Source organism: Amphiura filiformis, chromosome 14 (assembly GCF_039555335.1).
Source record: "Amphiura filiformis chromosome 14, Afil_fr2py, whole genome shotgun sequence".
Lineage (NCBI taxonomy): Eukaryota > Metazoa > Echinodermata > Ophiuroidea > Amphilepidida > Amphiuridae > Amphiura > Amphiura filiformis.
Genome location: NC_092641.1, coordinates 7,300,688 through 7,312,692, shown reverse-complemented (window position 1 = coordinate 7,312,692; position 12,005 = coordinate 7,300,688). Strand labels below are relative to the sequence as shown.

The 12,005-nt window shown below is 37.8% G+C and overlaps 1 long non-coding RNA gene across 1 annotated transcript; it reads right to left on the bottom strand.

Moving 5' to 3' along the window:
- Positions 1 to 2,664: 2,664 nt before the first annotated feature.
- Positions 2,665 to 10,486, bottom strand: LOC140169641 (uncharacterized). Its single transcript, XR_011861375.1, has 3 exons — positions 10,297 to 10,486; positions 6,435 to 6,630; positions 2,665 to 5,669 (listed from the first exon to the last, which is right to left on the bottom strand). It is a non-coding gene; the product is annotated as an uncharacterized lncRNA (long non-coding RNA).
- Between the last annotated feature and the right edge of the window lie 1,519 nt (positions 10,487 to 12,005).

The following is a 12,005-nucleotide window of genomic DNA, read 5'->3' as shown; positions in this document are numbered from 1 at the left end:
AAGAGTGTAGGGGTCCTGCTGCAAAATTTTTTTGTTTTTGCGAAATGCTGAGAATCCTGATAAACAACTTTGGAAATAAACTAGATTCATATGTGCATGATACAGGCCTGTGTATTTCAGAATTAAAGGTATGGGCTGCTTGTTTTATTGTTGACATATATGTCTTTGTTGAGGACACAATGGTCAACACATAGCAACTGGTACCTTATTTCTTTTGTGCACTGTATATAACTTCATTGAAATTTGGAATGTCATTTAATGTAAAATTAACTCACTGTCATTTGGTCTTTGATCACATCATGCAATGGTTCTGTGAATAAAATGTATTCTATACATGGATAACAACAATGGCTTTCCCTGTAGCATAACATTGTACATGTCTACCACACAAAATCTGTGAACACACACAAAAAAAAATGAGTTTGATAATAATTAAGTGATTTTGAAGTACCTGCACTACCTGGCATTGCTTGTGTACGGTATGTTAAAAATACCGGATAATGTTCCTGATAGCAAAACTGAAGCCCCAGAGATTTTGTATTAAAGAGGTTCCACTGTACATGTACCGGTATGTATACACATGTATATGGCCATGGGTTTTTCACTTGCCACCCAAAAATGGTGTTACAGATTTTCTAAATGATATCTTTCAATTCATCATACCTTGTAAAGGAGTGTCATGGATTCTTGGTCTCATTTGTAAGCTAAATAAACAAACCTGTATGAAGAATATAGCTTCTCACTCTGTATTCCGAGATTACCTGTTGTTGCATTTTTCTTTCAAAGTCTAGGGCTCCCCCTACCCTCTACCCCACTACCAAATAAATGTTGTTTACTTATTACTGCAAGCAAGTACATGTAATAAGCAATGCATTCCATTAAGGGGGTACTACACCATGTACACTCCAGCCCAATTTTGTGCCTATTTTTGCATTTTTTCTAAAAAATTATAGCGCATTGGGAACAAGTAAGATGTGTATATTATAGGGGCAAGGACTACAACTACTGCAATGGAACTTTTATTTCAGCACAGACAATAGTTGTAGAGTACAGTCAAAAATGAGGGAAAACCATTTGATCAATAAATCACTTGCTTTGACTTGCTGAATTTTCAGTACAGTAGGTGTATTCCTTGCCCCTATAATATACATATCTTGTCACCAATGTGCTATAATTTGTGAGAAAATGCAAAAATATGCACAAAATCATTGGCCAGGGGTGTATATAGTACCCCCTTAAGAAAGCCCCAAAATTGCCCTGTGCAAGTTCCTTCTTATCACGAAAACACCATGTTTTGACCCAATATATGGTAAAATTGCAACATTTTGCGCATTTCGCGCACACTGCTCCTTTACATAGCAAATTCACTTTTATTTTAGCCTAAAATTGCTGGAATTGACAATTTTCGTGCGCTTCACGCGCAAATGACCTACTAAGCGGAACAAAATGCTCATCTCCCTCTAAATTGTAATGCTTCCATCACGCCAATGTTGATCTTATACAGCAGGCCCTCTGCTACCTCACGATGAGTTTGGGGCCTCCAAATTTTGGCCTGGCCCAGGCGCTGCTGGTGTGCTCTACAGTCCATGGCTGTGTTCATTCCATTAATCCCCCGGGAGGCTTAAACAAAGTATAACTTTGGGTGGTCGCTTGCTTTTATATTATTTACAGAATATGTAAAATGGATTTTTATGTGCATGCTGTACGTGTTTGATACATGTGTAGTTCGATATAATAGTTAGTTGGATATAATATATAGTTGTGTAGTTGCACATAATGATGGAAGATCCTATTAGATCCTGCACAAAATGATGGAATAACGTAATAAGTCGCTGGGCAGGCACTTAAATAGGGGCATGGGTGGTTAATGGAATGAATACTGTTCATCCAAAGTTTTCCCCACATGCCCTAATGGTGGTGAGCAGGGCTGAATAATTTTGTTCTTTCTTTTATTATTTTATATAATGTAAAATTTCAGTTTATAATAGCAACATTTCCCTCAAAATGCCCCTAAGCTTCCTGGATGCCACATTTTTCTACATCTGATGGAAAGTCCTGATTCTCTGGCCTCTTTTTATTAAGCCAATACAATAACAACAATTATAAGCTAATATACATCACCCTATTTGAGTCCCAGGAGATCCCTTTGTTATGCACTACAGTAAAATCTTTAAATCCAGTTTTGTTTCAACCGGATTGGTATAAATCGCATACTTTCATTGATTTTGGAGTTATTGTATAATTAAAAAGTCAAACCAAAATTGTAAAAAATTGCTACTTTGGTCACAGGTTTGAAACCACAAGATAATGTTGGTTATTAAAAGACCAAATTATCTTTAAAAAAGTGAACATCAATTGATTTGGACCCACACAATTTTCAAATGTGTTTTGAAATGTATTCAAGTATGTTGGTTTCATGTGCATTTCCTCCATTTTTCTTCCAGCTTGAAAAGGCTAGTATTGACAAATGCTTGATCATTTTATGGCAAAAATTTAGCATTTTGGACTGGACTGAAATACTTCTTGTATTTAATCTAATAAAATAATAAATAAATGTGGTGAATAACAAATATAATGGTCTTGATACTGTCCAAATAAGGTTTCTTTTGTAAAAATTTATTAGAAAAAAATGACCCAATATTTCTAACTTTTTTCGGTCCGTCACTGAGGGCAACCAAACATTTTATTTTGCATTGTGAAAGAAGACAGTCAATGTACGAGAACACAAGTTTATTTTCATATTCATCTGACAATTTTCCAAAAACAAAATGGAACAAATCAACACAAATTAGATCTGCTGAGCTGCCACAGAGCACTGAAAATGCTAAAGAGCTGTGTTGTTATTAGGCACAGTGCTCAGCAGACCTCTACAGTACATGAACATGTTCATACACTAAAAACATACAAATTATACAAAACATGCAAGTGCAATGTTGGCAAGCTTTGCAAAATAACAGAAAAAGATATCATCTTGATGTAGATTATTCATCGAGTCCATGACAAGTACTTCAAATTATATAAATTTTGAAATAACAAATGGGATACAATTTACAAATATTGCATCTGGAAGTGCTGCACTTTTTAAAGGCATTTATTTTAAAATGCTGAAATAGTTAACAGGGAAGATTGCGGGTCTCATGCATGGAGAATTGTAATGCAATACAATAATTGAAATCTTCCCCTTTCCTCAGTGGGCTGCTCCAGGGTGGCACATAGATTTTGGTGGGTATGTTCCCCTGCAAGTGGTGGGTCTTTAGGAGCTGACAGTGTACCGGTTAATGGGGATCTTTTGGAGCTGGGAAAGTAAGTAAAAGCGGGGTTTTTCTGCATGGGCTTTCTGGGTAAAATTTGCCAGAAAAAAATCCAGAAATGTGAGAGATGACTCCTCCAACCCATTGAGGCAATTACATAAAAAGATATACTATTGCACTATTTAAACACATTGTGTGTACATCCACACCACAAGGGTGCACCTGCCATCCACCACATGCATCTCCCCCCCCCCCCAACCTACCATCCAGGAACAAAACCAGACCCAAGCCACACGGAGGCCACTCCAAATCATCCCCAAGCCACATTGCCTATATGTAGGAATACAGTAAACATTCCTAAACCAGGCAACCCGGGGACGACCCCAAGCGACTGGGACCCGGGACGAGTCCGGCATCCACACAAAGCCAACAAATGAAAAGAGATGCATGCAGCAGCCGATAAGCCCACCCTCCCGATATGGATGTACACATTATAACAAGATGGAAATCTGCTCAGTGACCCCTGCCTATCTTTTACACCCCTCCTCCGCGGGCCACCCGAACCCAACCAACCCATCCAGCAACACCCCACGCCCACCCACTAGACCAACACAGGCCATGAAGACAGATAAAGTTGGTCACTGAGCAGAAAACCGTGACAACAAAATTTAAGAGTCCTGCTCTTCAGTACTGTTATTCACTAAATAATTTTTCAAATATTTTTTAAAAGACAGTTGTGCCCGGGGGCGTAGCAAGCGGGGGGACAGGGTGGACAAATTCCATGGCCCCAAGGGTTCAGGGGCCCCGAACACAAAAGCGAAAATTAAATAAGGGCTGATAATGGAGATCAGGGCCGAATTAACCATTGGGCCAGATGGGCCCGGATCCAAGGCCCCAAAATTGCCCTATGCATCTTTCTTTTAACCCCAGTAACAGCATGTTTTTTTGCCAGAATAGGGCAAAATTGTTCAACTGTCTGTGCTTCTCGCACATTCAAATACCAAAAGTCATGCTGGGGATAGTCTGAAATTGAATTTTTTCGCTTTGCACGCAAATGTCCTAGTAACATTGGAACAAAATATAGTCCCCCTCTAGGCCTATGTTATACGTAAACCAAAACTTGGCTACTGACTTGAGTGCACATGCCTCCGCATGTGAGTTTGGGGCTCCACATTTTGGCCTGGCCCAGGGCCCCATAAGGAAAATCTCGCCTTGGTTAAAAGAGCCTGTACTGTTCCTTGTTCATGGGCCCCGATGCCCTTGCTACGCCCCTGGTTGTGCCCCTGTTCCATTAACCTTGTTATGCCAGTCACACCCCATACATAAGAAATGGGCTATTCAAAAAAATAGATGCACACCCCCTACAGAGGAATTTGGATTTCTGGACTTTTTTTGTCTAGTTGTGACTGTTGGAAACCCAGGCTTTTTTTCACTTTTTTTTTCAATTTGAGAGCTCATGTTTTACATTTCCATGATTTTCCATTCATTTACCGTAATTGCATTATTTCCAAGCCCTTTCCTGTGACTTTGGCAACTGGAATTCCATTCATCTGCAGATAGCAAACTTGGAAATGCAGAAATTTCTTGTATTGAAAAGTTACTCCTCTATAAGGTGTGTGCACTTGTGTTTTTTTGAATAGCCCTGCCCAATCGCCATCACATATTCTCCCTTTATGATTTTTTTCTCAGTGGGATAACCTAATTAATATCAAAATCACAGCAACATTGCAAAAAAAAATATCTGTTCAAAATGTTACACCCCCACAACTGTAACCCAGATATTTTCAAGCTGTCCCAACATGTGGAATTATTTTACTGGTCAAAGTACATAATGTTATGCAGTGCATGAAAATTTGCTATTTTAATGCAAAAGTTCTACAGAGTTGACTGTGTGTTATGATATTCCAAATATCCAACTTCCTCTTTTCTTTCTTTATGGTATTTATTTACTTGTTTTTTTCCCCACTCAAAATTTTCCATCTCAAAATGTTGCCACAAATAATCATGACCCCTGGGCCTGCACTGTGGCCTGTGGTAAAGCTGGAACAACTTTCTTTCATTAGACAAAACGTAATCACATTTTTAAAATAAACAATTCTTGTCTCTCTGTTGAATGCAGAATAAATACACACCCTTGTCTCTCTGTTGAATGCACAATAAATACACACCCCATATTGTCTTACTTACACAATTAAAAAGAAAATTCAATGTTTATAGCTTTATAGATGGTTATCACAACCACATTGTTTATGAGTTGACTTTATGGTACTGAGAAGAAAATAGTTCTTTTCCAGAGTTCTTTTTGAGATTGTTGAGTTATTGGCAAGTGAATAGGTGGTAGTACATCTCGATGTTGGCATCATCAGGTTTACAAGCTTGAATTGGGTCGAACATGACGTTGACTTTCCACATCAGCAACTGTAAAAAAATTGTAAACACAAAATTAAGATGTAATGCTAGAAATTTTCAGAGAGGCTTGTAATTTTCAGAGAGAACCTTAGAAATCAATTCTTTGTATGAAATGAAGTTAATACTCAGTAAATTTGTGAGGTGGTTGCCCTAGCTAAATGAGTCAATTAAATTCCCACACATTTATTGGTTCATTGTTTTCTTTTGGCAATGTGCATGACATTACAGGGATGTCATGATCAACGGGTTTGATTTGTGTTGTTGTCATGGTTATGCAGAATGTGTTTTTTAATGTAACTGATTTGTGGCTGTTTGTTTTATGCCTTGTTTTGGTGCATTTTTATAACATACCCAGAATATTTATATTTTGGTAACTGTGAATAATAAATTGTCAGTAAGATAACTGAGAGTCCATCTTATCAAAACAATAAAATAACATAAAATTTCTTTTTCTTCATGCATTTTGGGCGGGGGATGTTGTTGTTGTTATTTTGTATGTTTTGGTTTTTTTATGCATTCTTAGAAAATGTAATGCTCCATATCTTGACTTGAAGATTCTGCTGAGTGCAGAGTGGTAGAATAACATAAAAATTTCGAAGTTGCATAAATTCTTTAATTTCTTTAATTTATGATCATAGAGAATTGAAAGTTACACTTGAAAATTGAAAAGGAATTTAAAAAAAAATGATGATGCGGGTGTGGACAAGAACCTAAAAAAGCACGTTTTATTATTATGCAATGTATGCTCTTACAGTGTTTTATAACCCAACTAACCTGCATAATCATATCTGCATGCAAAAGTAACTGTTACATATCCATGGTTTGCTTCAGCATCTGCTTGCATATTGGTGATACATGTACATGTAGGTAGCTTGCATCAATATATGGTGTCTGTCTGAACCCTTCTTAGTGCATCAACAAGTTTGTCAAATATTTGGTGAAGCTTCCGTGGCTGGTTCATCTTTTTTAACTGTAGGAAAGGGTATATAAAAAATGAAATGTTTAAATAATCATCAACGCCAAGGGTATATAAAAAATGAAATGTTTAAATAATCATCAACGCCAAGGGCTCTATACCTCAATCACCCAAAATACCTATTATACAATTTCATCAGGCTGTTCTCATCAGTATACATGTAGGCTAGGTAGGTATCTCTATAAAAATGTTTGAAATCTGTGCTTTGTCATTGAAGGGGCTACCCTGAATAAAGGAAGTTTATAAACAAATGATATTGTGTTTGATCTTCTGTGTTGGCTCCACCGCAGGACACAGTTTATCCCAAAACATAATGGTCCTACGTACTGCCTTCCTCATATATAGTCATGAAAGCTGTAGATACTAGAATTGAGAAAAATTAAGAGTCAACCCTGTGCAAGTAATCAGCGTCAGAGTTATTCCAAAAGAGAATAAGGATTAGCATTTTTTGCAATGCCTGTAATTTATTCTGCTGATGTTTAAACCGGGTGTTTAAATTTGGATGAAGTCTCCTTTGATGTATTAAATGTATCTTTGGAGCAAAGGTTGCCTACATGTTGAACAGTCTAAAATTCAACCAAAGTGCAATTTTAATAGCAAGATTTTTGATCACACCATGTATTTTGCCTTGGATGTGCATGAATTGGTCCCTATTCAAATTTGTCAAATTGCCTAGGATTGGCTGCCCTCTACATGCATCATCGATTTCTTCCAGATTTTAGTGGCAGTGGACTCATTGGCAGCACCATGGGGGTAAGTGCCCGAGGCAAGTACCCCCCAGTCAGAACGCTTGCCCCCCAGTAAAAAGTAAAAATTACGAAAATTGCCACTTTTTGCAGCAATTTTGCGCAAAATTTGTTGATTTTGCCCCCTGAAATTCACTTTGCGCCCTATGCCCCCTGAAAAATATTCCTGGTGCTGCCACTGATTGGACTCTAGCCTCCAATGTGAAGGCAAGCTATCATCAGTCTGTGGGCAAGGTAAGAAGTTACTATAAGAGGTGTAAAAATATTACGACAAATAGGCAATTATTAACATGTTAAAAAGTTCAAAAACTGTGCAGTTCCGGTATTGCTATTCAATTGCGTGGTGCATTGGGTGACATGTATTTTCATTGTCATTTGCCTATAATGATGATAACACACCCGTCAATTCCGAGTTTATCGTCCCTTTTTTTCCCCAGGTTGGTGAGGTGACTTTTTCATTTTTCATTTTTCATTATTTCATCAGATTTCATTATTGACCTAAAATGCGTGTTGATATAAAGCCACACTCATACATGTTATTTATAAACATGTTTTTATATGGGTAGGGACTAGAAAAGTTAGAAAAGAGCCTGGTTTTGCTTCCAAGTTATGAATCATATGTTTTACAAACAAAAATATATGTTTCCAATTGCTTAAACTGGTGAAAACACTGACATTTTGAAAATAATGAATTATTTTGGCATTTTTGAAAATTTGACGCGGGTGTTTTTGGTTTCCAAAAAGTGACGCGGGCGGGGGACGACAAACTCGGAATCGACTATCACGCGCCTAAGGCGCCATATTTAGCGTTAGCTTTTGATATTTAATTATTTTCTTTAGCCGGATGGAAAATAAAGAAATTAATTAAATGCCCAAAGCTAACATTAAATACTGCACTTCCGCCTTAAGGGGGTATACACCCCTGGCCAATTTTGTGCATATTTTTGCATTTTTCTCAAAAATTATAACACATTGGTGACAAGTAAGATATTTATATTATAGGGGCAAGGACTACAACTACATGTATACTGCACTGAAAATTCTGCAACTCAAGGCAAGTAGTTATTGATTTATAATGATTTATTGATCAAATACTGGTTTTCTCTCATTTGTGACTGTAACTCCACAACTGCTGTCTGTGCTGAAATAAATTTACCAGTGTAGTAGTTGTAGTCCTTGCCACTATTACTTGTCATCAATGCCGCGGGATCAATGCGCTATAATTTTTGAGAAAAATGCACAAATAGGCACAAAATTGGGCAGGGGTGTAGTACCCCCTTAATGCAATACAGCAATTATACTGGTCAGCAGTACTGCATCAAGTGCAAAACTGGAACCAGGACAGCAGACGAGGTCATGTGCAAGTAATAATACATGATTCATACAAAAACGCTATGTAACGGCATGTGTGATTGGTTGCATGAGAGCTGGGAATAAATTAATGGTTCATTCATATATTTTCATGACTAAACGCTAAACAGCTAAACAACCGTTCATACATACTCGCTATATAACGGCGTGCGTGATTGGTCGAGAGCCGGGCATGCCCGGTGACCCGGATGTGCGATTGCAGTGGTAGGGAGAACGAACGAAATTTGTGGTTTTTAATGATGTTTCTTGTTATGTTTTGTTAATATTTTGATGAAATAAGAATCACAAAATGTTCTGGTATGTATGAACGGGGTTCATTCATATATTTTCATGACTAAACGGTTGTTTATGCCATCGGGCCGCAAGCGGCCCCTCGAGCATAAACAACCGTTTAGTCATGAAAATAAATGAATGAACCCCTAATCTAGTCATGAAAACATGAACCCGTTCATACATACCGGAATAATTTGTGATACTTATTTCATCCAAATAATAACAAAGAATTATGAGTAACATTATTAACAAACATGATTTATTATATTTTGATGAAATAAGAATCACAAAATGTTCTGGTATGTATGAACATTTATGAATGTACATAAATATGTTTTCTATACTTCACTGGACCCAAATATATGATTTTTTATGGTGATGAGCCAGTCGCACATGGAATTTTAGAGGGATTTTGATAGCAGTTCCATAAAAAAAAAGCTGCTATCGCCATGAGACTAAGATCTAGAAACACCCCTAAATGCCGTTTTGGGGAATTTTGCTAGCAGAATCTTTTTGATGAAAGTCAATCTTGAAGTTTCACAAGATGTAACTTTGTTACGGAAAGTGCTATGACAAAAGTGTTTTCAGTTTTGGCTTTCTTTACTCAAGGGCTTTAATTTGATATGTAAAATGATGCAGTTTGATGGCAATTTTGAATTCACTGGCATACCTACAACACACTCGTTCGTGTTGTAGTTTGAAAATAAATACATGTACGCAAGTATACCATGTATACGATCGCGGTTGGATCGAGTACAGCTGAAAAGGTTCATTCATACTACCACCGCATTTGCGATGCGTTGCTTTGCGATGCCGATATATCAATTACTTTTTGCCGCAACTCAACGCAACTCGTCGCATTTCCAAGTTAAAATGTATTTAACTTCATTGCGATATCGCAATGCAGTAGTTTGCAGTGCGGCAACGCACCTACTACCACCGCATTTGCGATGCGTTGCTTTGCGATGCCGATATATCGATTACTTTTTGCCGCAACTCAACGCAACTCGTCGCATTTCCAAGTTAAAATGTATTTAACTTCATTGCGATATCGCAATGCAGTATTTTGCAGTACGATGCAGTGCGACAACGCACCGCATCGCAAAGCAACGCATCGCAAATGCGGTGGTAGTATGAACGAACCTTTAAAGCTGCGTTTATTCAATCAATTGTATCATGCGTTGGCACGCGCGCATGAATGATAATCTTGCTTTTAAAGTCTTGCTTTTAAAATCAAATGATAACAAATAGGAACATTATTTATACCAACCTTCAATTTCGTGATACGTAACTCGTGTATCTATATATCCAGCCAGTCCAGGAAGCTTAAAAATCATGCAACGTTCTACACACGGAGGGAGGTTTGTGCACGGTTTATTGGTGACAGTGCAGTGAGTGGTTGACAGAATTTGCGTCACTGTTGCTCTAGTCTCAGCCCAATTTATGATTCGTACAAACGTCGTTGTTTACTTCTCTGAGGTCTGGATTGGACTATCAACTTTATGGGTATAAATCATGGTTTTTGTTCTTGTCGCCCTATTTAACTCAGTTTGCAACCATATTGAAGGGACAGGGGTTGCTGGAAAGTAATTATAAGTCGCCCAATTGGGCCCCCTTTGAACTGCAAAGTCTGCGATCGCAAAAGTATCGATTGTGTTGACAAGCAGTAGTCTCCGCTGCAGCCAGTTTGGTTACGCCCATACGCCCAAACTGGCTGCTGTGGAGACTAGACAAGCAGGTTACTCCAACGAGGTCACTGGGTCACTCAAAAATTGCGACTCGATTGAGTATGGCAAGCCGTCATGTCTAAAACGTGTTGCTTTAATTGAAAAACATAAAATTGCATCATCGGAAAGGAAATTTCAAACTTTTTCTGGCTGACCTGATAGCTTATGATTTATTTAAACAAAATATGACAAAAAAGAAAAAAAGTTGAAAAATTATGTAGGTCTGGGAGCACGCCCATTCCACCTCCCTTAATGGGTTAAAATGGGATCTTTCTGGTGTTATGTAGGTAGATAATAATTGCCTGGAGCCATTTAAGGGGCGGCAAAATTTTAATGTCGGCAAAAAAATGGCAGTTGCTGCCTTTTGGATCGGTAAGGGAAGATGCTAAATTTGATGGTGATTATATTCTGGAAACGCTAATGCAAAGTCACCGCTGAGATCGTTGTCATCTAAGCTCCTTTTGAAAACCCGCAGAAGTATGAAGACATCACTTAGGGTTTCTTTGAAAGACATTGGGTCCTTTTATGTTTTCAGTTAGTCAGCCCCGTCAAGCATTCTGTTTTACTTTAGCATCTCAAATGGGCTATTCTAGTTAAAATCCATACACCCCTATGAAAGACATAACCAGAATCTTCCAAACGGGGAATGTGAATTTCAAATGGGGTTACCTGAATACGTTTGTGAAGATTATCATTCATCCAGGTAGTAAACAATATTGATATTGAACTATAATCTAGTCAACTGGACTTACTATTTTTGAGTGGGAAATTTTCACGTCCAATCCTGAACGCATCATCAGCCCTACTGATCATCAGCCCCCCTGGATAGGTGACTCCATTTGAATTCTGCACCACTTGTATGAGAGATTAAGGTCATGTCTTCCATAGGGGGTGTATGGATTTCAAATGGAATAATTTATTGCACTGCACATTTATTCGACTTTCGGCTGAACCACTAGCAGGCTATGTTAGCTCATCTATGACAATGACAAAGATACCAAAATCTAAATTTTGATGATTTTTAAGATCGTCTGGATGGGCAAATCACTGAAAGGGACTTTAAGTCAGAATATACACGATTTGCACGTTAAAATAGCGTCGTGCTTTCATTGATTAGAGCACAAAAGTGCAACTTTTGATTTCGTTTCTTAATTAGGTTTTAGATCACCGTTCTTTAATTCTCAACCAATTTCAACATTAATAAGGTCTTTAAAAATTAGAGCTAAAGAGCTTAATTTTGACATATTTGTCT